General features: G+C 35.2%; 1 protein-coding gene across 1 annotated transcript in view; it reads right to left on the reverse strand.

Moving 5' to 3' along the window:
- Positions 1-27,395, reverse strand: part of LOC148940975 (head-specific guanylate cyclase-like) — a 287,023-nt gene that overhangs the window by 138,613 nt on the left and 121,015 nt on the right. The gene's annotated exons all lie outside the window — the stretch shown is intronic.

Raw genomic sequence — 27,395 nt, forward strand, 5'->3', positions numbered from 1 at the left:
AGGTTCTTCCTTGGACTAGGAATGGTGGCCTGCGGGTAGGCTTCTTGAATATTTAAATTCGGGGACAAGTTTTAAAAATTTGGGGAGTTTTCGGGGACAAGTCTTTAAGATTCGGGAATTTTTCGGGGGAAAAAACAAAATACAATTTTGTTGTGAAATTTTGGGAGGCAAAATCGGTTTTAGCTTAATGTTCAGGCTTAAGTAGGGCTTTGATCCGCGTAGTAAATTAAGCCTTTTACAGAGTAGGTTTTAGAGCCAGAGCACGGGATTGGAACTCATAGCTGAAAACGCTTATTGCTGATATTGCAGCAAAAACTTCAAAATTGTTTTCAAATTAAAAAAAAAAAAAAGTGAACACATGTGAACTGTAAATAGAAGTAGCAATTTTTGAATAAGTCATTAATCTCAGTAATTCATTAATAATATTTAAAAACAAATATTGTTTGTGGTTTCTAGGTGTGTAAATAGACAAAATTCAACCTATAAGTAGGGCAACACTAAAACTTAAAACAAACAAGAACTAAATGAAACAAGTAAATTTAAACTTAAGTTAAAAAGGGAATTTTGACGACAATTGACACATTATTGATGTTTCATGCTGCTTCTAAGGTCTTAGGTGTTTACCCCCCCCTCCCCAGAAGATACCTCCACGGAAAAAAAAAACAGAAAATACCCCCCCCCCCCAAAAAAAATACCCCCAAAGAAAGTACCCCCGCGAAAAATACCCTTGGAAAATACCCCCCCCCTGTGGAAAATACCCCCTCGGAACAGAATTTTTTTAAATCTTCTATTCCCCGACCTTGTACATAGTCTATAGCTGAATTTTGTCTCATTAGGAGGGGGAAGGGGTGGTCCATTTCTTATGGTAAGGAGACTGTACTTAGGGATAGTTCTTGAGAATAAATAAATTATACCACAATTTCTTTAAATTCTTTTGTTTTTTTCTCAGAATTAGCCTTCGTATAGGGTTACTAATTGTTCAAGCATTAGAAGTTGTAAAGGTAGGCCTAGATATTCAAGCAAATTTACTTGGCTATCCAAAATTTGAGAAGAAAATATTTTCCGTAAAATTTACGTAAGACCGTAAAAAGATCCTGAAACTGCAATTTAAAATATTGCTCCCAAAGAAAATATTACACGGGTGAAGGGACCAGAATAATAATTGTGAGGGGAGTGCTGGGTGACTACGTTTGAGGATAAAAGGTGGTATGACAAATACAAAGCTCAGATAAAAAAAGAAAAGAACTGAAATTTTACACACTAAAAGAAACAAAAATTCATATAGTAAGAATTATGGGCAAAAAGATCTAATCCTTCAATATATTATGCGTTCAATCATTAAGTATTAAACATTAATACAGTATGTCCAAAATCAAAAATAGCAAAAAAAAACACATTTAAACTTATGATTTGGCTTTCAAAACAATTCTCCTTCTTTAGAAGTTTAATTTCAAATTCCAAAATCCAACTGAGCGTTCCGTTAAACAACTTCAGGTATAATTCTTGGCTAATTTTGTTAATATTGTCTTGACAACGAATGATGTGAATGTAAGAATCTTATAACATTTGGAATATCGCATTCGATATTGTTTAATCTAAATGCAGGAAAAGGATACTTTTGCGAACATATAAAGAACCGTCTATACTTAAATTGTATCAGTCTGGTTTTTATGCAAAGTAACACTGGAGACGAAAATTAACGAACAAGAGAGTAGTGAAAAATTATGGTATGTAAAGTAGTGTTTGCTAGGAAGAGTCACTAGGGGTGACACCATCGTTGAGTGATTTTCGGGGATTGAGGGAACAGAATTTTCTTTCGGGGAGACACATAAATTTTCGGGGAAATCCCCGAAAATTTCGGAGAAAGTGGAAGCCCTGACTGCGGGAGAGATACAGCTTGCCAGATCCTCTTGATGCTGCAGATAAGCTTTTTTCCACGCTTACAGGTTATCCGTCGAACCACTCTTGGAAGGATTTTTTCTTTTAATGCTAGTTTCCTTTTTATTTATGTTTTTTTTTGCTGGGTTACTATGATTTTTTTTTTATATTGTATTATTTATTTATATGATATATTTAAAGAGGTTTACAACCCCTGGAGCGGCTTTTTTTTCTGAAATGTTTGGTTTATTGAGTTTTAATTTGCCCGTATTTGCTCCTGTTTTTTTGTGTGTGTTTTTTTTTTCTTTCATTTTCTTTCTTTTTGTTATACTCCGTCGTCATGCTTTGTATTTTTGAAGGGTTATAATATATATATATATATATATATATATATATATATATATATATATATATATATATATCTAGCAAAAAATACAAAATTCCACATTTTTGGAGATAGGACATTGAAACCTCTACAGTAGAGTTCTCTAATACACTGAATCTGATGGTGTGAACTTCATTAAGGTTCAATGACTTTTAGGGGGGTTTTCTTCCTTTTGTTTGAAAACCAGGCAAATTTTCTAAGGCGTGCAACTTTTTATGGTTAAGACTAAAATTAATGAAACTTAAATATTTGAAATCCGCATAAAAATCTAATTCTTTTGATGTATCTATTGGTATCAAAATTCCGTGTTTTTGAGTTTTGGCTACTTTTGAGCCAGGTCGCTCCTTACTTACAGTTCGTTACCATGAACTGTTTGAAAATGTGTGTCTCCAAAGAATCTTTAAAATACACTATACAAATAGAGTTTCGAAATTAGAGATCTAAAAATGACCAATCAGTCTCTTATTAATGACTAATTAAAAAAAAAATCATACAAAATAAGTTTTTCCCAAAAAAGTGAAGAACTCCATTAAACCAAAAATGAACAAAAATAGAATCAAACAATCTACCAATCCATACAACTACCATAAATCAGTGTCAATAAATAAATGAAACCCAAAACAAACAGAAATTAAAATAAATAACAGAGTTAAACTCAAAACGATCAGAAATTAATATGAGAAGGGTTCTAAGCCCCTATGCTTTCTAATAGCCAGAATGTAATTTGTACTTATGGAAGGGATAGCTAAACAACCATCCCTTCCATAAAAGACTTTAGCACCCCCTGGGCATAACTTAACGGCATAACTTACAACCCTTGCCTCTAATCTTTGAGGTTTGTTTCAACCCCAAAAGCCTTGTTATATGATATTTAGACGGTTTTGAATAGAATGGCTGTCTCAAAAGTTTCTATTAGTTACATTTTGGGACAATCCGACGTGTATGTGGGGGGTAGCTGCCCTCTGATCATTTTTACTCTTAAAAAGAGCACTAGAGCGTCTGATTACCAATCCAATGAGCCCTCTCCAAAATTGACATGACCCTGCTTTGTATAAAAATCGTATATACCCCCCAGGGGCTTAACTTACAACCCTTTCCCTGAGCGCTGGGGGGATTTTTTATCCTCAAAGACATAATTTTCCGACATTTCAAATACGTTGAACAAATTGGCTATATCAAAATTTTTATTGGACGTGTTTGGGGAAAAGATGGGCGTGGGGGGGCATTTGCCATTTGATCACTTTTGACTTATAATAAAGGCACTAGTACTCTCAATTTCCAATCGAATGAGCTCTTTTTGAAGCTTCTATGCAAAATTTCGTATAAGAACATTATATGCCCCAAGGGCAAAACTTACAACCCTTGTCCTGAGGGCTGTGAGAGGAGGGTTGTCATCCTCAAAGAAATAATTTTCAGACATTTCAACTATGTTAAACATAAAGACCATATCAAAATGCTGATAGGGAATGTTTGGGGAAATTATGGGTGTTTGGGGGGGATTTTCCCTCTGATAACTTTCGACTATTATAAAGGACAATAGCCCTCTCAATTTCCAATCGAATGAGCCCATTTTGAAATTTTTACGATAAAAACCTTTCTATAAAAACCTTAATGTCCCTTAGCATAACTTACAACCTTAGCCCTGAGGGGTGTGTGTGTGGGGGGGGGGGGGTGTCATACTTAAAGACATAATTTCCAGACCCTTCAACTACGTTCAACAAAATGGCTCTATCAAAATGTTGATTGGAAGTGTCTGGGGAAATGATGGGCGTGGGGGGCATTCGCCCTCAGGTCGCTTTTGACTATTAATAAGGGCACTAACTCTCTCATTTCCCAATTGAATGAGCCCTTTTTGAATTTCCTACGACAACACTTTCTAAAAAACCTTATATGCCCCCAGGGCATAACTTAAAACTTGGGCCGGGGGGGCTGTGGGGGGTTTGTCATTCTCAAAGACATAATTTCTGGACCTTTCAACTACGTTGAACAAAATTGCTATGTAAAAATTTTCATTGAATGTGTTTGGGGAAATGGTGGGGGTGAGAGGGGAATTAGTTGCCATTCAATCACTTTGGACAATTAGAATGAGCCCTTTTTGAAGTTTCTACAACAAATTCTATAAAAACTTTACATGCCCCCACGGCATGCTTACAACCCTTGTCCTGAGGGTTGTGGGAGGGTACCTAATTTCCAGAAATTTATACGTTGAACATAACGGCTATCTAAAAATTTTGATTGGATGTGTGTGGGGAAATGTTGGACGTGAGAGGGGGATTAGTTGCCCTTAAATCACTTTTGACCATAAAAAAGGGCACTAGCCATTTCAGTTTCCAATCGAATGAGCCCTTTTTGAAGTTTCTACAACAACGCTTTCTATTAAAAAGGACACTAGGCCTTTAAATTTCCAATAGAATGAGCCCTTTTTGAAGTTTCTACAACAACGCTTTCTATAAAACCCTTCTATGTCCCCAGGGCTTAACTTAAAACCCTTTCCCTGAGGGCTATGGTAGGGGGGGGGGCAGGGGCGCCAATAAGGGGCCAGGAGGCCATGGACCCCCCTAGACTTTGAAAATTACCTTCTTATTTATATTTCACAGCTATTTTCTATTTTAGCTATGTGCTATATTAAACCAGCAACTTGTCCAATAAATACGACCAACAAGCTGGTGCCCTAATTGTTTGATTAGGAGACAATCTTGTTTTGAAATGTCAAATGTCTAAGAGTAAGCGAGCATCTCCATTCATGCGTCTGCACTATTTTATACCTGAGTAGGGTTCATTCGAAACTAAGCTTCATGTGGTCAGTATTTCTTTATTGTTCTTGTGAAGAATTCGTTGTAAACTATGAGTGTTGTATATTGCCTTTTTGCTAGCTGGGAAAGGAAATGTGTTCTAGGGTTTCAAGGGGGTTTTGGTCAGCAAATTCTTGACGATGTTGAATAGTTTATGGGATGGCTAGTCCCAGTGGAGTGTATGGGACTGTCGTGAACAGGAAATGTAAGTGATTGGCTTATGGGGTTTCTAAGCGGGGTAGTTTCACCATGGAGTATGGGAGTGAGTTTCTACGTGTTCTTCAGTTCTTCTCTTGCCGTGTCTGAGCGAAGTCCTTGTCCGCTACTCGTTTAACTGAATCTATCTTAAACTACTGTACATAAACTTAGTACAATAAAACACATAGTTTATGGTGAAAGAGACTCTTCTGCCTCCTCCACGAGAACCCATAATTCTGAATGATTCAGCTACGCTTACCAAAATGCTTATTAAAGTAAACCCTATATCAGCAGAAAGCAAGGTTTACATCGTAATCAAACTATGAGTAAAAAGCGATAACAAACTTTGGATTTTGTTTTTCGGTGAAAATGCGGAAGAAAAATGAAGAAACTGGCAATAGTGTCAGCGCCCAAAGTGTCGGGTTAGTTGAGATAAATTCCCCCATCTGTGACAGAATTTCGGAAACAAGAGGAACAATAAATGCCTCAGGTCAACATGAAAGTTCGGTCTGCATCGCTGAACCCCTTGCGGGTTCCAGTAGCAGTCAAAAAACTCTCTCAGATATCTCTAGGACGCGTCACGACAAACCAGCTCAACCTATTCTTGAGAGATATCCGGCTTCCACTTCTAACGGAAGGAAATTCAGTGCACATTACTATAAGACTTATGAATGAGTTGGATACTCAAAAAATTTGAATTCCGTGTTTTGTTCTGCTTGCCACCAGTATTCTATGGGGACTCTAAGGGCTGGAGAAACTGTTGAAAAAAGGGCTTTCATTGAGTCAGGATTTTGCAAGTGGAAAGACAGTACTGCTCTATTAAAGCAACATGATGGTTCTGAAAGACATAGGCATTGTATGTCAGCATGGACGGAATTTAAGATAATGAGTACTGATACTTTGAAATCTATAGTGAATGCCTTAATTCAATCAAGATCTCAAGAGGTTCAGGGAAATAGGGATCATGTGAAGTACATTTTTCACGCTATTTGCTTTCTTGGCCGCCAGGGTCTTGCTTTGAGGGGTCATAACGAATCCGAAACATCTGCAAATCGGGCTAATTCGGTGGAATTGATGGAGGAAATGTCTAAAGGTGACGAAAAGCTGAAGGCCAAGTTACAGCACCGACATGGTCACTATTGCAGTCATCAGTAACAAAATGACGCAGTTACACTGATAAGAAATGCCTTGCGCCAAGATATTATTTCAGAAGTTAAATCAGCTAATTACTTTGCCATTCTTGTCGAAGAGACAAAAGACGTCTCTAAAAAAGAACAATTAGCGATCATACTCAGGTACATATCAAATGGAAAAGTAGTGGAGCGACCAATCGGTTGATATCACATACACAAATTAGATGCCGAGAGCTTATCCACCTTGATTTGTGAAACTATAGAAAATCTAGGTGTAGCTTCGATGCTGTGTATTGCCCAATGTCATGACAGCGCATCCGTTATGAGTGGGGAATTTAACGAAGTTCAAGCAAAGTTTAGGGAGAAGTACCTCATGGAGTTTATGAACACTATCTCACCCACAGATTAAACTTGGTTTTGACTGACTGCCTAAACAGTATCAGCAAACTTTCTGAATTTTTCTCTGTGGTGCAAAGACTTTACGCATTTATATCATGCAGCAATACTCGTCACGAGCTATTTGTGGAATCCCAGCGTATTAGCGGCAAAACGTCTTGGAGCTTGAGAGGACCGTCCAGACTCGCTGGTTTTACGCAGTCTGCTCTATTTCAAACGTGAAGGCCAGCTTTGATTGTATTGTTGCTGTGCTTGCCGCAGTCTCTGATAGTTCCAACGGCGAGGCAGCGTGTGAAGCCAAAGGACTACTGGACAAAATCAACTCTGCCTCTTTTGTTTTAACTTTGCACACAATGGAAAAAGTATTAGTCATTGTAAATTGTTTATCAGAGCAACTTCAATCCGGAAGTTTGTTGATCTACAAGGCACTTGCACTGATTTCTGGGACATATGAGGCCCTCCAAAAGCTGAGAAATGATAACGAATGGAACAGCTTAAGTGAAAACATATCTGAATTCTTGACTTTAAGCGATATCCAGGAATCGAAATCTCCACAATCTAAAACCAGTGCCCGAAGCAAGAGAAATCAAGCCATTTCCATTCGTCTCAAAGACTTTCTTTCAAACTCAACAACCGGTAAACGCAACTCCAGTCAGCCAGTTGAATCAGACTGCGGTAATCTTCTGTACTTTGAGGTAATAGACCGTTTCACGAGTGAGATGGACCTATTTTTTTATGCAAAATCTGCCTCTGCTCAACGCTTTATCTGCCTTCGACCCCTCAAGTTCCGATTTTCTCAAATTTTCGAAAGTGGAAAGAGTTATGTGTCATTATCAAGAGATTCTCGGTGTCGATGACCATGCCATAGAATCCCAGCTTTCTCTTGCAAAGCTGCATCTGTCAAAAGCGGTATTCCAAAAATGGATCTTCTTCGAACTATCGAAATCTTATCCGACCTCCCAGTTGCATATTCTGCAGTGCTAAGACTGATGAAGCTAGTTGCTACTTTGCCTGTGACCACTGCCAGTAATGAATGATTCTTCTCGGCATTAGGGTTTGTGAAATACTATCTGCGATCGACGATGGGAAACGGCAGACTCAGTGATCTCATGATAATGGCCGTTGAAAAAGAGGAGGTAAAGAAACTGGATTTGGATAGATTAGTCGACAATTCTGCCAAGCAGCGACCTCGCCGCTACCCCCTGTTTTAGGTATGATTGCTCAATGTTGTTCTTTTTTTGCATCTTAATTAAAAAAAATAAAAAAAATCCTTGCCCCCCCCCTACATTTTCATGAATTGGCGCCATTGGGGGGGGGAGGGTTGTCATCCTCAAAGACATAATTTCCAGAACTTAGTGGGTTGAGAAAAATGGCTATATCGAAATTTTGATTGGATGTGTTTGGGGAAAGGATGGGCGTGAGAGGGGGGTTAATTGCCCTCCAATCACTTTCGCCTATTAAAAAGGACACTAGTCCCTTCAATTTCCAATCGAAGGAGCCTTTTTTGAAGTTTCTGCGACCACCCTTTCTATAAGAAACTTATACGCACCCAGGGCATAAACTTTCAACCCTTGCCCTGAGGGCTGTGGGGGGGGGGGTGGTTGCTATCCTCAAAGACCTAATTTCCAAAACTTTAAACCACGTTTAACAAAATGTCTATTTGAAAATTCTGATTGGATGCGTTTTGGGAAGTGGTGGGCGTGAGAGAGGAGTTAGTTGCCCTGCAATCACTTTCGACTATTAAAAAGGGCACTAGCCCTTTAAATTTCCAATTGAATTTGCCCTTTTTGACGTTTCTACGACAACGCTATTTATAAAAACCTTATATGACCCCATGGCATAACTTACAACCCTTGACTTGAGGGGTGTGGGGGGTCTGTCATCTTCAAAGACATTATTTCTAGATCTTTCAACTACGTTGAACAACATGGCTATCACAAAACTTTGATTGGATGTGTTTGGGGAAATGAAGGGCATGAGGGGGGGGGGTTTAGGTGCCCTCCAATCTGTTTTGACTTTTAAAAAGGGCACTATCCCCTTCAATTTTGTAATTTAATGAGCCCTTTTTGAAGTTTCTACGACAACGCTATCAATAAAAACGCACTAGAAAAAGAGCACTTTCTTAAAAAGAGCACTAAAGCGTCTGATTACCAATCCAATGAGCCCTCTGCAAAGTTCACATGACCCTGCCTTCTATAAGAACCTTATATGCCCCCCAGGGCATAACTTACAGCCCTTGCCGCTAGGGCTGGGGTGATTTGTTATCCTCAAAGACATAATTTTCAGACCTTTCAAATACGTTGAACAATATGGCTATCTCAAAATTTGATTGGAAGTGTTTGGGGAAATGATGGGTGTGGGGGCGGGAGGCATTTGCCATTTGATCACTTTTGACTAATAATGAAGACACTCTCTTGGGTCCTAATAATAAAGGTCCTCTCAATTTCCAATCGAATGAGCCCTTTTTGAAGCTTCTATGACAAAACTTTCTACAAGAACATTATATGCCCTCAAGGCATAACTTACAACCCTTGCCCAGATGGGTGTGGGGGGGGTTGTCATCTTCAAGGACATAATTTCCATAACTTTCAACTACGTTGATTAAAATGGTTGTCTCAAAATTTTGATTGGAGGTGTTTGGGTAATGGTGGGCGTGAAAGGGCTGTTAGTTGGCCTCCGATCACTTTTGACTATTAAACATGGCACTAGCCCTTTCAATTTCTAATCGAATGAGCCCCTTTTGAAGTTACTACGAAAACACTTTCTATAAAAATCTTATATGCCCCCAGGGCATAACTTACAAACCTTGCCCTTGAGGGATATGTTGGGGGGGGGGTGTCATCCTCCAAGACCTTATTTCCAGAACTTTAAACTACGCTGAACAAAATTGCTATCTCAGAATTTCGATTGGATGTGTTTGGGGAAATGCTGGGCGGGATAGGTTAGTTAGTTCCCCTCTGATCACTTTCGATCATTAAAAAGCGCACTAGCCCTTTGAATTTCCAATTGAATGAGCCCTTTTTGAAGTTTCTACGACGACGTTTTCTATAAAAACCTTATATACCCCCAGGGCATAGGTTACAACCCCTGTCCTAATGGCTGTGGGGAGAGTGTCCTTCTTAAAGACATACTTCCAGATCTTTTAACTACGTTGAACAAAATAGCCATCTCAAAATTTTGATTGGATGTGTTTAGGGAAATGGTGGGCGTAAATGGGGTGTTAGTTGCCTTCCAATCACTTTCGGCTATTAAAAAGGGCACAAGCCCTTTCCATTTCTAGTCGAATTAGCCCTTTTCGAAATTTCTACGACAACTCCTTCGATATGAAGTGCCCCGGTCTAAAACCAACCAAAAAATAAATAAATAATATATTGTGCCAACATCATTCTTTACTTAGGCAGCGCTATTGCGCTGCCTATGATATCATTCGTCAACGTCAATTGTAATATCTAGGTCATGCCTTGAGAATATGAGACCTTAAAACTCCCAAGGCATATTTCCAGTGACAACCTGCGGGATAGAGGAGGAACTCTGTCCCAAGAATGTCTTACGCCTTACATACCAGTCAGATCTGCAGTAGCTTTGGACTTCTCTGACACTCAAGTGGGAGGGCGTGCTGCGGGCGGCAAAATGGCGTGAAGACTGGAGAATCCTTGTCAATGCCCTAGGTTCCTCTGAAGGCACAAGAGGATACTTGATCTTGAGACAACAAGAGTTCTTAGAAACAACATTGCTTCGTATGATAAGGGAGGTTGGTGACTCTATGCCCAATATCAGCAAAGATGGTGCTAAGTTCCAAAAGAGTCTAGAGCTGGTGCATTGTGGCTTCAGCCACGCTGTTCTTTTTCCTTTTGTTATAATGTCCTTTATCAGCAAAGATGGTGGCAAGCTCCAAAAAAGTCTGGAGCCGGTGCCTTGTGGCTTCTACTTCACGCTTTTTTTTTATTTTTATTGTAATGCCCAATATCAGCAAAGAGGGTGTTAAGTTCCAAAGGAATGTAGGGCAGGTGCCTTGGGGCTTCCACAACGCTGTTCCTTTTCCTTTTTATCGTCATTTTTTCTGTCACACAAATCCTGTAAGTAAAATAACAGTCTTCTGTTACAGTAACACCCTATGACCTTTAGAGTTTATCATAACAATAATGGCAAATTGTAGCGTCTGAAACATAACGCCTGAATCAGCTCGTTGGTGTCGCTTGTTGGCCTCTTTGATAAGATAAACTGTTTAATAATTTCTGGCCTCCTTGAAATTTATTTGTTTTTTTTAAGTTTTGTTTAGGATTTTTCGGAATTTGTTCAATTTTTACTGAGCGATTTTATAATCCTTATTAATTTTTTCTGAGTTAGTGTTCAAATGTCGTGTATGTCATCCACCTCCATTCCAGGCCACAGGGCCTTTATAGGGATTAGTGCCATGCATTACTTTCTCCTTAGTTCCTTATTAAAATTTTGTTTTTAAGATACATAGCATTCAGACTTTTACTCGAAATTAGCTGGAAAATTATTCTTCCCTTGTTCTAAGGAATTCTAAGGAATTATTCAAGCGGCAGAAGCTTTGTTACTCTTTCATTAGTCTGGCCTAGCTGTGCTAATAAAGCATGATCTACAAACTGAAATGGAATAGGACAATTTCATATAAAACAGATTCTCGTTTTTATCGCCCTAAGTACGTGACTCGTTTTTGGTTTCCGAGCTCTTCTAGAATTTACCAATCCTGTGGGATATTACTGCTTTGTTTGCAAACAAGAAGGAACACTAAAAAGGGAGCATTTAGAAAAGGATAGAACACCAAAATAGGGTGCCATCATCCTAAACAAGAGGGAGCATCAGAGGTTTTCATAGTTTAACGGAAGGGCATAAATTTAGTTCCATGGAGGAAACTATTATGGTATTTAGTTTCAAACTTAGAATACAGAAATATTTTGCATTGGAATGAAAACTAATCGCCCTTGCATAAGTGATTTCGGTTCTGACTATTATTATCAAAGATATCAAAGATACATCTATCAAACTATACATCAGAGGTTTAAGTTATTTCGGTTCTGACAAGACTATCAAAGATACATCAGAGGTTTGCATCTAAACAAAGGGAATCCAATAATATTCGAATAGCTACGTTCTGCATTTGTAGCTGTGTCTTTTATTTATCAATATTTCGATTCAGATTTAGGCTCTCTAAAGGTCATTGAATTTTCTTCGTCTTTCAACCTGTAATCTGGCATTATTTTGAAGTTTCTAATCTTTAAAGCAAAAATTATCTTCATAATATTTAAATATAATTTTTAATGAAATGCACATATTTAATTTGTGCTATTTTGTATTGAAAAGATCAATTATAAACAATGTTTAACCACAGAGAAAAAGAACGATCATCACACCATCAGATTCAGCTTATCAGAGAACGCTGATGTAGAGGTTTCAAGCTCCCATATACAAAATTGTGCAGTTTTTCGTTTTGCCAGAAGAAGGATCACGGATGCGTGTTTGTTTATTATATTTATTTTTTGTCCCAAGGGTAATCATATCTAACTGGGGATCCCAGAAGATCGGAAGAGGGCTCATTTGATCGTAGGTAAGAAGTTCTAGAGCTCTTTTAAGGTGACCCAAAATATTGGAGGATAGCTTGCCCCCCTCTCACTCCTCTTTTTTCTCCAAGGTCTCCAAAATTTTGGGAAAGGCATTTTGTTCAACATAGTCGAAAGACCTAATAACTATGTCTTTAAGTATAGCTTGCCCGACAAAGTCTCCGAGGGAAGGACTACAAGCTATTAGCCTCGCCCATTGTCATTGATTGTTGGGACATATACAGAATTTTTTCACGAAAGGGGGATTTTTCTGGTTGGAGGGAGGGGGGTACGTGGGAGGATCTTTACACGGAGAAACTTTTCATGGGGGAAAGGAATTTTCCATGGAGGGGGAGTCAGGTTTCCCAGTATTATTTAAAAAACGATCAGAAATTGAATAAAAAATAAGTTTTTGGTTCAACTGAAAGCAAGGAGCAACATTAAAACTTAAAACAAATTTTTTTTTATGTATATGAGGGGATACCTTCTCCTCAATACTTTGCTCTTTACTCTAAAGTTTTTTTCCTCGAAAATTTAAAAAAGGTTATTATTCTAATTAAACTGCCGTTGTGTTTTAGGAGTCATTCTTAAATAATTGGAACAAAAAGCCCAAATTTAGCGTAAAGAAAGAGGTATTGATTAGGGGGCAAACCCCCTTATATATGCAAAAATTTCTGTTCGTTTTAAGTTTTAATGTTTCTCTTTACTTCCAGTTGAAAAAACTTGTTTTTTTTTATTTAGTCTTACAATAAATGGAATGCCAAGCTAAAAGAACAGGCTTGCCAGTGGTTATGTCCTTTTTCATCCTCTTCAACGGGAGATAGATCCAAGGGCTTAGGATCAATGAGTCTTCGAGCTTATTCTAATTAAATGGCCCTTGTGTTTCAGGAGTCATTCGTAAATAATTGGAAAAAAAAGCCAAACTTTAGCGTAAAGAACGAGGTATTGATTAAGGGGCAAGCCCCCTCATATACGGAAAAAGTTCTGTTCGTTTTAAGTTTTAATGTTTCTTCCTACTTCTATTTGAAAAAAAAAACTGTTTTTTTTTTTTTTTATTTAGTCTTACAATAAATTGGATGCCAAGCTTAAAGAACAGGCTTGCCAGCGGTTAGGCCCTTTTCATCCTCTTCTACGGTAAACAGATCTAAGGGCTTATGATCAATGAGTCTTCCAGCTTACCATAATTTTCTATTCACTAAGGTTTGGAAAGCAAAACAAATAGTAATTCAGAAAACCATATCTTTACTAAGTCACCGTATTTGCTTTGGACATGGTCTTAAGAAAAGTCTAATTCAATAAACTTTTATTTGGATCCAGGAAATCGCAGAAAATCGCAAAAACGACTTGGGAGCCTATTATAGCATTCACTTTTAAGAGCTTTTACAATTCTCCTCAAAGTAAATATTTGCACGATAGATTTGCTGACTCAAAAGAAAGTCGATCTGAATTTTTGGCTTTTTCAGAACAGGCTGACCTTGGAAACCGAAAACTGAATTTTTTAAGAAGGAAATGCGCTTTTTAAGCAGTCCAATTATAAAATTTTATGAGCAAAAAAAAGCTAGATTGCAACTTCAACAGAAGATGAACAACACAAAATCTAAATTTATACTTTATAAGAATAGGGAAGCTGAAATTGCGGGGTTAAAATTTTTCACTGGCTTTGAAAATGCAGCTTGCAGGGCTGCAGCCTGCAGAATTTGTTATTATAGCTTGGAGGGCTGCAGCTTACTGGGTTATGTCTTGCAGGGCTATAGCTTTCAGAAAGAGTATTGTACTGAAATGTAGGCGCTTCGAAAGGCTGAGGAAGATTTGTTAAATTTTTCGCACAAATAACAGTCAAATAGGGATAAATTCTTTTATTAGACAGTGAAAAACAATGCCGAAAAACTCTGAATATTTCGATCATATACAAAGTGATTGATAACAGTGATCTAATAACAGTCACTGTATGTGTGGTCGAAATGTTCACTGTTATCAATCACTTTGTATTTGATCGAAATATTCAGAGTTTTTCGGCATTGTTTTTTACTGTCTAATAAAAGAATTTATCCCTATTTGACTGTTATTTGTACGAAAAAATTAAAAAATCTTCCTCAGCCTTTCGAAGCGCCAACATTTCAGTAGCCTACAATACTCTTTCTGCAAGCTATAGCCCTGCAAGACATAACCCAGTAAGCTGCAGCCCTCCAAGCTATAATAACAAATTCTGCAGGCTGCATCCCTGCAAGCTGCATTTTCAAAGCCAGTGAAAAATTTTAACCCCGCAATTTCAGCTTCCCTATTCTTATAAAGTATAAATTTAGATTTTGTGTTGTTCATCTTCTGTTGAAGTTGCAATCTAGCTTTTTTGTTTTGCTCATAAAATTTTATAATTGGACTGCTTAAAAAGCGCATTTCCTTCTTAAAAAATTCAGTTTTCAGTTTCAAAGGTCAGCCTGTTCTGAAAAAGTCAAGAATTCAGACCGACTTTCTTTTGAGTCAGCAAATCTATCGTGCAAATATTTACTTTGAGGAGAATTGTAAAAGCTCTTAAAAGTGAATGCTATAATAGACTCCCAAGTCGTTTTTACTATTTTCTGCGATTTTCTGGACCCAAATAAAATTTTAATGAATTAGACTTTTCTTAAGACCATGTCCAAAGCAAATGCGGTGACTTAGTAAAGATATGGTTTTCTGAATTACTATTTGTTTTGCTTTCCAAACCTTACTGAATAGACAACTATGGTAAGCTGGAAGACTCATTGATCATAAGCCCTTAGATCTGTTTACCGTAGAAGAGGATGAAAAGGACCTAACCGCTGGAAAGGCTGTTCTTTTAGCTTGGCATCCAATCTATTGTAAGACTAAATAAAAAAAAATAGTTTTTTTCAACTGGAAGTAGGAAGAAACATTAAAACTTAAAACGAACAGAAATTTTTCTGTATATGAGGGGGCTTGCCCCCTAATCAATACCTCGTTCTTTACGCTAAAGTTTGGCTTTTTTCCAATTATTTAAGAATGACTCTTGAAACACATGGGCCATTTAATTAGAATAAGCTCGAAGACTCATTGATCCGAAGCCCTTGGATCTATCTCCCGTAGAAGAGGATGAAAAGGACCTAACCGCTGGCAAGCCTGTTCTTTTAGCTTGGCATTCCATTTATTGTAAGACTAAATAAAAAAAACAAGTTTTTTCCAACTGGAAGTAAAGAGAAACATTAAAACTTAAAACGAACAGAAATTTTTGCATATATAAGGGGGCTTGCCCCCTAATCAATACCTCTTTCTTTACGCTAAAGTTGGGCTTTTTGTTCCAATTATTTAAGAATGACTCCTGAAACACAAGGACCGTTTAATTAGAATAATAACCTTTTTTAAATTTTCGAGGAAAAAAACTTTAGAGTAAAGAGCAAAGTATTGAGGAGGGGGTATCCCCTCATATACGTAAAAACAATTGTTTTAAGTTTTAATGTTGCTCCTTGCTTTCAGTTGAACAAAAACTTATTTTTTATTCAATTTCTGATCGTTTTTTAAATAATACTGGGAAACCTGACTCCCCCTCCATGGAAAACTCATTTTCCCCATGAAAAAGTTCTCCATGTAGAGATCCTCCCATGTACCCCCCCCTCCAACCACAAAAATACCCCTTTCGCGAAAAAATTCTGTATACGTCCCAACAACCAATACAACAATCAATGACAATGGGCGAGGCTAATAGCTTGTAGTCCTTCCCTCGGAGACTTTGTGGGGCAAGCCATACTTAAAGACATAGTTATTAGATCTTTCGACTATGCTGAACAAAATGCCTTTAAAATTTTGGAGACCTTGGAGAAAAAAGGGGAGTGAGAGGGGGCAAGCTACCCTCTAATATTTTGGGTCACTTTAAAAGCGCTCTATAACTTTTGACCTACGATCAAATGAGCCCTCTCCCGATCTTCTGGGATCCTCCAGTTAGATATGATTCCCCTTGGGACAAAAAATAAATATGATAAATAAACACGCATCCGTGATCTTTTTTTCTGGCAAAACGAAAAACTGCACAATTTTGTGTATGGGAGCTTGAAACCTCTACAGCAGCGTTCTCTGATAAGCTGAATCTGATGGCGTGACTTTCATTAAGCTCATTTGATGTTTTGGGAGTGTTTCTTCCCTTTTCAACAATTGGGCAAATTTTCCAAGGCTCTTAACTTTTGACAGATAACATTAAAGTTGATGAATGTTATATATCTTGAATAAGCATCAAAATTCAATTCTTTTGACGTATCTATTGTTATCAATACTCTGTTGCTTAAGGTTTTGGTTACTATTGAGCCACATCGTTCCCTACTTACAGTTTGTTATCACGAACTGCTTGATGTTAATGTATCAGTGGCACTAAACAATGGAATGAATGGAAAATTTTAACAATAGAAAATTTTAATTTTTTTTCAATTGTTTTTTATATTTTTTTTAAGGCAGATATAAAAAAATATTGTCCATTTGAATAAGACTAAAGAGTTGATTTATATTGGTTTGTAGTATATGCAGTAAATTTTGTCGTTTATTAATTTATTGTCTGGTGATTTCTTTTCCAAATAGCCTGATGTTTTTTAAACAATTACAATTTTGGCGATGAACAAAAAACGAACATTTGGAGCTTGCAAATAATGTGCATTTAGGAGCTATGCCTTACAGCTGCTCAAGGTCTATGGTGCAACAAGCGTTTTCAAATTTTGGAGATATTGCAGTCACCATGGTTTTAGAAACAACATAACAAGGAAAAGTCAGAAATTTTTGAAAAATCTTTATCCAAATATATGCTGATATATTTAGATGATAATATTATCAGTTTTTTAATATAGTCAGGTTGTGTCTTCAGAACTAGATTAGCTAATTTTGACATTAATTCAGGACCTAATACCTCAAAATAGTATTTTGTTGTATTTACTTTTCATTTCTCTTTGTACCAATTTACATTTTCTGTAGTTGTAGATGTGAAATACCGGGTTTCCAGTTATATCACTAAAAAAGCATCTTTCATCTATCTATAACCCAAAATTGTGCTCTCTAGCTCTCTTTCCCTTGATGTCATTGGTGTGAACATTCTTTCCGTTCTGCAAATCATCATTTTATTTTGCCCCCTTTAGATAAATGGTGGAAATTTTGTTTTTAAATTCATTTATAAGTTAAATTTGTAATTTATTTTGCAAATTTTGATTTATTTATTTGTTATCTTCATCTGGAAATATGGTGCCAAGTTCATGTGCTGTAAACTTCCATGAGCATAAAATGATAATATAATGAAATAGCATTATTTACTGTTAGTAAGGACCATACTATCGGGAAACGTTCCTTGAAGTTATCCCTACTTTCCCAGAAAAAGGACCCTACATTCGATTTTTTAAAACTATATATTAGGGAGGCTTAGCGCCTTTAAAACATCCTTATGTACACTTGGGATTCCGGGGGTCTGATTACTGGATCCAGTCCATCAATTCATTAGACACATATCAGAAGCGAACATAAATATTTCGCGAATGTATAGGAAAGAGGGATCTCCATGTATAATGAAACCTTATAATATTAGAAATAATATTTCCTTATAATAAAATAAAACCTTATATAATTAAAATAATTAGAAATAATATTTCTAATATTTATGATATTATTTATAGGACCTCGGAAGAAAAGGATACTGTCTGGGAAAGGCCTAACAAATGTATTTGACAATTAAAAAAAACACAAAAAAAAAAAAAAAATTAAAAATTAAAATTAAATTTAAACAAAATCAATATATTGATTATTAAACCTTGGGCCAAGGAGTCCTCGGCTTATTTATGATGCGCAGATCTTTTAGCATCAAGCAATGGTTATTGGTAAATAAGATATCTATAATAAAATTCAAAAATTTGAATAAGAAGAATGAACGAGGCGTTATATTTATTTTTAAACAGTGTGTGCCTATCAATCGTAGGTCTAAACTGACTTTTTTTCAAAGTAAAATTGCTTCCTCTCATAATTGTGTAGCCTTTACAAACTTAAAAACGCGTTAATATTTAATTTGCCATAAAACCTTTAAAAAAATGTGGAATGAGCTCAAAAATACATACTGATTATTTGTATAAATTTACTGCTTTCGAAGTTCGACTATATTGATTGGTTCGATCAAAACCGAAATCTCTATGATAAAATAATAAATATTAGTAGGCTACTTAACCTAAGCAGAAACGAACAGTCTTAGCTTGACAAATTGTAAATCATTCTGTTTCTTAAGAATTTCTCATGAATTAAAAGTCATGCCGTTTAGGACAGGTTTCCAATATATCAGAAGTCCTCCTAGAACCGATGCTCGTGCCGGAAATCAATGATTGACAAAACCAATCTGTAAGAACACAGCTATCTTATCAGCAACGCTGACTAGCACCACTTACTTTTATCCATCCGATATTTTCTAATTATCGAAGCAATCCCACAAGTCTCTTAGACTTGTCCAGTACTTAAGATCTCTTGAGGAATTATAACGCGGAAAGTAATTCCAGTGCAACAAGGAATCCCATGTGCTATTTCGACGGTGGCCGGCGTTTACCGCCCCCCGGTGATTACCACCCCTCCGGAAAATACCCCCCATGGAAAATACCCCCCGCAGAAAATACCCCCCGGGAAATTCTCCCCCAGAAAACACCCCCTCCCCGTGGAAAATATCCCCCTCAGAAAATACCCCCCCCCTTAAACCCCCCCACACACAAAATACCTCGGGTCGTATACCCCCTCCCCTCCTGGTAGACACCCCCCCCCCCCCAGAAATATCACCCCCCCCACCGTGGAAAATAAGGCTTTCCAAATTTGAGAATTTTATTTGAGTTTAATTTTTTTCCGCAGGGGGAATTGTATTATGCGCCACTCACCCAAGTTTACGCTGTGTAAAACTCGAGAACAAACCTGTAAATTCATTAGTTTCTTTAGTTTGTAAATCCATTAGTTCGGCTATATATTTGCACATAGGGGGGGGGATAAAGTATTTGGACAGTTTGAAGTCAGAAAAAAATTCTTTGTATTTTTGGCCGCAAAAACATTACAGAAGAATAGCCAGGTATCTGAAAATTTTTTTAAATAAAAAAAAAAAAAAAAAAAAAAAAAAAATCCCAGCATAAAATAAATGTGATGTTTAATTTAATTTTTTTTCCAAGTTTCAAGTGTTTTTCAAGGCATACTATTATTAGGTTAATTTAGTGTTTCATTTAAGTGTTTTATGATGATCGCTGACCAAAGTTTATGTTAGTTTTGCCTTTCATTTACGTTATTTTACTATGTTCATGGCCGTATATTTGGCTTTAAAATATACTTATCTATCTATCTATCTAAGATGCAGAATAATTGTACCAAACACATTTTGCATGCAGACCCGCTATACTCCCCCCCCCCCTAATATGCAAATCTATAGCCCAAATTTATTTCTAAAGTAACGAAAAAACTAGCGCAAAAACTGGTTTGTTCTTGAATTTTAGTACAAAAATTCGTTCTCCCTACGGAAATAAAAAAAAAAAAAAAAACTCAAATAAAATTCTCAAATTTGGAAAGCCTTAATAGTAGTATGTTAACTTATACTTCTGGGGCGCCCCCGTACCAAACAGGTTTTTCTGGTAGGTAAACAGGTCATTACACTCGGTCATTACACTCTTTGTCAAGAGGATTTACGCAATTTCAAAGTTCAGTGTCTTTTTTTAGTGCTAAACCAAAAAACCGATGTCTCTTTTTAGTTGCCAATTATTTTTTGTATATAATCAGGTTTCATATTAGATTCTCCATCAGTTTTGAATAGTTTTATTTTTTATTCGAGATAGCACTACAAGTATTTTTTGTAAAAAACATTTACATAGAAAAAATGAATAATTCTAAGCAATTTCTGGTGAGTAAAAAAATATTCTCATTATTATATTAAAAAGAAATTGTCTTGTCATTAAGTTGAGTGTATTAATTGTTACAAAAGCTTCCTTTTTTTGAGTTTCGGTTTTTTCCTTACTTATAGCTCGTTATCATGTACTGCTGGAAAATGTATTTCAGTGATATTTTAGATCATAGTAGGCTAATGATGCTTTTCGTCTTTAGAAGAATAATCAAAAAAAATTTAGGATATATGCTGCTTACGGGGATTGACTGAGCCATGCTAATTAGGTTTTCCAATCCTTACATTTATATTTATGTATACATTTGATTGAAACCTGATAGTTTAAAGAGAAAAAAAGGCTTTTATACAAAAGAGTTTTAATAATTTCTGACTAAATTGACTTTGAGTTTCACAAAAAAAATGTTCATAACCGCGTGATTAGTAACAATTTTACGCTTGAGTATACAAAGAGGAAGCTCGCTGAAGGAAGTGTCAGCGACCGGAGATCTTGAATAAGAAAAACAAATCTTTTCATATTCTAAAAAATCTAAATTTGTAACAATGAGTATTTTATTTTAATAATAAAGGAAAATATAAATATTTATTTAATTGAAAAAAAAAAAATGTTTTACACTACTTTAAATGCCTAACATAAACTGAATTCTTTCCTTACACTAGAACTAAGGGTACTTATATACTTAGAAGCCTATTGTTTTTAGGAACGATTTTTAGTAGCTCGTATAAAAGATATTACTCATATCTACGTTCTTCCTATAAATTCAACCATCAACAAATTCAAAACGGCACTAAAAACGGCACTTTTGGTGCAATGACTCAAGTGGAAAAGCTGGGGCTAGTGGACTACCAGCACTTTTAGATTGACGTTTAATGGCTCATTCGAAAGCTAATGCCCGTATCTACGTTATGTTTAACATTTCTACCAACAATTAAAAAAATAATTTTTATGTAACTTATTAATTATATTAAAAAAAAAAAAACAAGTTTTTTTTTTAAATTAAAGCAAGGAACGACGGTAAAACTTAAACCGAACAGAAATTATTCCGTATATGAATAGCTTTAATTTAATTTTTCCAAGGTAAAAAAATGCAAAGAAACGTACCAAAACTTTTTTTTTGTCAAAACTGTTCATGAACGTTCTTTTTCAATTTAAAAAAAATATATATTTATCAACTTTTCGTGTTTGATGTCTCTGTTTAGTATCTGTGTCTTCTCAATGTTGTCACGAGGGCAGGAGATAACTTAATTTACGTAGACACTGAATGATATGTATTATATATTAATTTTATCTATGTAGAAAAAAAAAGGATTAATCTTATTAACAGTTAATATAACACAAAAGGTGCTGTTAGCTTAGTTCTTTTTTTATAAAATTTGAAAAAATACATAACGTAAAATCGGAAACGTTTGGTTCATATGTTCAAAAAAAGGGGTAATGGGAGGTGCAAATCGGAGGAGATGGAGGGGTTATGCACTGTATTATACACACGTGATATTGTGGAGAGTCTTTTCACTTTCAATAGGATCTAACATTCCCAGAGGGGTTTAGTTAAATTGGGTTGAGTTGCACGAAGGTTCAGTATAGAAATTAAATTCAAGAAATTATGAAAAAATTGTAACTAAGTAGTAAATTCTTTCTTGAATTCACCTGTTGTATAAACAAAAAGATATTTCGTTCAAGAAATTACGACACAATTCTAAGTAAGTAATAAACTCTTTATTGTTTTCACGAGTTAGATAAACGATGTAGAAATTAATTTCAAGAAATAATGAAAAAATTCTCAGTAAGTAACCATTTCTTTCTTGAAGTCAACTCTTGTATGCACAGTACGGAAATTTCATTAAATAAACTTTTAATATAATTGTAAGTAAGTAAAAAAATAATATTATTGAAATAAAAGTTTAAGTCCTTATAATATTATAACTTAAATTAAAACTGAAAAAAAATCGCAAGTAAGTAAATAACATTTTTTTTTTCTACTTAATAAAGTTTATGAAAACAACGGACATTAATTTAAATGAATAATTTAAGTAGTTTTAAGTAATTAACAGTCTCTTTATTGATTTCTTCTCTTGAATATACTGTAAAGATACTTCATTCAAGAAACGTGATTAAAAACGTTTTGAAACTACATGCTATTTGATTGCCATTGCTTGGCACCTTTCCAAATGAGTGGGGATTCCCCACTGCTTCCTATACATTGCAAAAAGTGAGCAGTACGAAAACTCCACGTTTTCAACCAGACTGGTTTTTTAGACAACAAACCTACAGAGATGACACACACAATACTGAAATTTCAGTCAAGAAATTAAAAAAAAATATTTGAACGTAAGTTAAAATCAATTTAGTGATTTCACCTCTTGTCAATTCAGTTCATATAATTCATTAAAGAAAACGTGATTAAACATGTTTTTGAAAGTACATACTATTTGCATGCCTTTCCTTGATACCTTTCCAATAGAGTGGGGATTCCCCACTGGTTCCTAGACATTGCAAAAAAGAGAGCAGTACTAACACTCCCTTTTTTCAACCTGTCTGGTTTTTTAGGGGACAATCCGGACAGATATGCAAATTTTACTTAGCTTTATTTCATTTTTTTTTAAGGTTAATTTAGACGGGGGTACGGGGGCGTCTGTACCCCCATCTCAAAGTACCTTAAAAAAAATGAAATAAAGCTCTGGCGAAGTTACATCTCTCTCCCTCTTGACCCTTAAAAAACCAGTCTGGTTGAAATAGTAGTAGTTTTGTACTGCTCACTTTTTTGAACTGTTTAGTAAAACGTGTGAAATCCATACGCGTTTGGAAAGGTACCAAGGAAAGGCATACAAATAGCATGTAGTTTAAAAACGTGTTTAATCACGTTTTCTTGAATGAAGTATCTGTACTGTATATTCAAGAGGTGAAATCAATAAAGTGCTTTTAACTTAATTACACATATTTTTTTTTTAATTTCTTTACTAAAATTTACTTATGGTGTGTGTCATCTCTGTGGGTTTGTTGTTTAAAAAACCAGTCTGGTTGAAAACGTGGAGTTTTCGTACTGCTCACTTTTTGCAATGTGTAGAAGCAGTGGGGAATCCCCGCTCATTTGGAAAGGTGCCAAGAAATGGCATGCAAATAGCATGTAGTTTCAAAACGTGTTTAATCACGTTTCTTGAATGAAGTATCTGTACTGTATATTCAGGAGAAGAAATCAATAAAGAGACTGTTACTTACTTACAAATACTTTCATAATTTCTTAAATTTAATTTCCGTATTGTGTATCTAAGAGTTGACAGAGAAAAAAAAGTTACTTACTTACTTGCGATTTTTTTATAATTTCTTGAATGAAGTAACTGTACTTTTGAACCAAGAGTTGTTCAAACTAAAGAGTTGTGGTAGGCCTTACTAATATTTTCATTGGGTTTATGCTTAAATTCCCAGTATTTTCCTTCAACAATTAACTCAAAGAAAACCGTCAACTTACAGAGAATTTTTCATTTTTACTGGAAATTAATTTATACAAGACTTGAATAAAGATATTAAAAAATAAAGAGTTTGTTACTTACTTAGAATTTTGTCATATTTTCTTTAACGAACTGTATGTCTTTTTTTAAGTATTGAAACTTATAGAAAGACGACAATTCGTCTTTTAGATTTTTTCACATTATATATTATTTAAATTATACACTGAACCTTCGTGCAACTCAACCCAATTTAACTACACCCCTCGGGGAATGTTAGATCATATTTAAATTGACAATACTCTCCGAAATCTCACGTGTGTATAATACAGTGAATAACCCCTCCACCTCCTCCGATTTTTACATACCAAAACCAATTTTTTTGAACATGTGAACCAACCATGTTCGAGACTTCGTTATGTATTTTTCACATTTATAACAAATGACTCCAGCAAACAGCACATGTTGTGGTATCTTGAATGATAATCCTGTTAATCCTTTTTTTTTCTCCATAGATAAAATTAAAAACTAAGTAACATAATCCCGTTTCTAAGTAAATAAAGTTATCTCCTGCCCGCATTACGGCACAGAGACGACACAGAGACCACACAGTGACATCAAACACGAAAAGTTGATAAATATATATTTTTTTTAAATTGAAAAAGAACGTTCATGAACAGTTTTGACAAAAAAAAAGTTTTGGTACGTTTCTTTGCATTTTTTTACCTTGGAAAAATTAAATTAAAGCTATTCATATACGGAATAATGTATTGTCTGTCTAATTTTTACTCTAGGGCCTTTATTTAATTTAAAAAAAAACTTGTTTTTTTTTTATTTAATATAAATTATTATTTTACAACCAATTTCTTTTTTTATTTTTTGTTTTAAATTTAAACATAAAGTATTTAAGAGCATTATATTTAGAATGAGCCATTAAACGTCAATCTAAAAGTGCTGGTAGTCCACTAGCCCCAGCTTTTCCACTTGAGTCATTGCACCAAAAGTGCCGTTTTTAGTGCCGTTTTGAAGTTGCTGATGGTTGAATTTATAGGAAGAACGTAGATATGAGTAATATCTTTTATACGAGCTACTAAAAATCGTTCCTAAAAAAAATAGGCTTCTAAGTATATAAGTACCCTTAGTTCTAGTGTAAGGAAAGAATTCAGTTTATGTTAGGCATTTAAAGTAGTGTAAAACATTTTTTTTTTCAATTAAATAAATATTTATATTTTACTTTATTATCAAAATAAAATACACATTGTTACAAATTTAGATTTTTTAGAATAAGAACAGATTTGTTTTTATTATTCAAGATCTCCGGTCACTGACACTTCCTTCAGCAAGCTTCCGCTTTGTATACTCAAGCGTAAAATTGTTACTTATCATGCGGTTATGAACATTTTGTGAAACTCAAAGTCAATTTAGTCGGAAATTATTAAAACTCTTTGGTATAACAGCTTTTTTTCTCTTTAAACTATCAGATTTAAATCAAATGTAGACATAAATAGAAATGTAAGGAGTGGAAAACTTAATTAACATGGTTCAGTCAATCCCAGTAAGAATCATAGATCATAAATTGTTTTGATTATTATTCTAAATACTAAAATCATCATAATACTTCTATAATATAAAATATAACTGAATTACGATTCAAAATAGAAAATGGTAACTAGATAAAAGTAAGAAAAAAACCGAAACTAAAAAAAAAGGAAGCCTTTGTAACAGTTAATACACTAAACATTTGCCTCTCAATTACTTGGACTATCTGTCTTGGCTTTTCTCTGTCTACAATTACCCAGCCCAGTCTTGATGCAACCGATTGCCCAAAATACTTGATAAATTCAATTCAAAATCAACGGACTCGGTCCGTTGACTTAATGACAAGACAATTTCTTTTTAATATAATAATGAGAATATTTTTTTACTCACCAGAAATTGCTTAGAATTATCCATTTTTTCTATGTAAATGTTTTTTACAAAAAATACTTGTAGTGCTATCTCGAATAAAACTATTCAAAACTGATGGAGAATCTAATATGAAACCTGAATATATACAAAAAATAATTGGCAACTAAAAAGAGACATCGGTTTTTTGGTTTACCACTAAAAAAAGACACTGAACTTTGAAATTGCGTAAATCCTCTTGACAAAGAGTGTAATGACCGAGTGTAATGACCTGTTTACCTACCAGAAAAACCTGTTTGGTACGGGGGCCCCCCAGAAGTATAAGTTAACATACTACTCTTAATTACCACGGGGAAGGGGGGTATTTTCCTGTGGGGGGGTGTTTTCTGCTGAGGCATTTGGGGGGGGGGGTATTTTCCACCCTAACATTCAAATTCAACGTATTTCGGTTTCTTAAGAATTTTTAATAAGCAGAAGTGCGGTCGCGTAGAACAAGCTATCAATATATCACATGTCCGCTTAAAGCAGATATTCTTGCTGAAAGTCAATAATCATTGATAAAACCAATCTATAAACACTCATCAACAGCACTGGCCAGCACCACTTACTTTCATCTATTGTATATTTTCTGATTACCGTATCAATCCCATAAGTCTCTTAGGAAAGTCCAGTTCTCAAGATCTTTTAAGGAATTCTAACGCTCCACGTGTTATTCAGAGTGGAGAATGCAATTAAAGCTAGACAATGATATCCTATAAAAAGCCATGAATAAACGCTTTATGGATGTGTTAGCGCCAAATTGCCATTTTGAATGAATAGGAGTGGAGCTTGAGAAGAGAATTAAATCTAATTAAAGTATTTTAAATAGTTATTTTTAGGTTTTTTTGCCTGAAAAGAAAGAGGTGAATCACCTCTAATCCTTCGAGGCTTCAGCGGCTGCTCAGTCAATCAAAAACGCGTATGTACACTTTTCATTATTCCGAGAAAATTGTCTTCAAAGTTTCTCAAGTCTAACGGCACTTTTCTCACCCACTGCGCCACACTAGAATAGCAATTAAGTAAAAATTTGCTAGGATTGGTTTTAGACGGTATTCTTTCCAATCATGCAATTAAAGTACATGCCAAAGTTCACTGACACTGCTAAATGTCATTTTTTCAAATTTGGGAAACGGAGCAAAATGCTGTAGCTACATGTTTTTGCCAGAGAAAATCTTTGCGGGGGATTTTATTAGGACAGTCTTGTATATACCATTCGATTTGCCTCTTTGAGCTGAATTCAGTGGTATATCTAACTCGGAAAGTAAATTTGTCATGTATATACGGGTTTTTACCTTTGAACGGCCGTGCTATATTGTTAAATTGAAAAGTCTCCTGGCAAAGACTAATAGAGCAGATATGGTAACACCTAAAGAAACTTCGCCTTCCTTCACTTAAAACCATAAAAGGTCTTCAGCCCTTGTCCCACCTCATAATGTCGAATCAATTCAAAATGTTTAATTTTTTATTTATACTACATATCTTTAATGTGTTAAAGGTAATTACTAGGTTAGGAAAAAAAAATAAAGAAAAAAAAACAAAACAAAAAAGATGAGGAGAAGAACTGTTTTCCTTCTATAGCAATTGAGATAATTAAGCACTTGAACAAGGTTTTGACCTCAGTCACCTATCCAATCACCTAAAGCAGTATAACCCAACAATCAACCAAATAAAAATGACCAAATTCATACAAAGTTATCATAATAAATGATTACATTTTTATATAAATGATAACAACATTTGGTTATAAAAGTGATATCTTCGCATTAATTTTGACCTGAAATGACATAGCAGAATGCTAGT

This window comes from Artemia sp. Qi Xiang Cuo, chromosome 19, assembly GCF_049724085.1.
Source record: "Artemia sp. Qi Xiang Cuo chromosome 19, ASM4972408v1, whole genome shotgun sequence".
In the NCBI taxonomy this organism is placed as follows: domain Eukaryota; kingdom Metazoa; phylum Arthropoda; class Branchiopoda; order Anostraca; family Artemiidae; genus Artemia; species Artemia sp. Qi Xiang Cuo.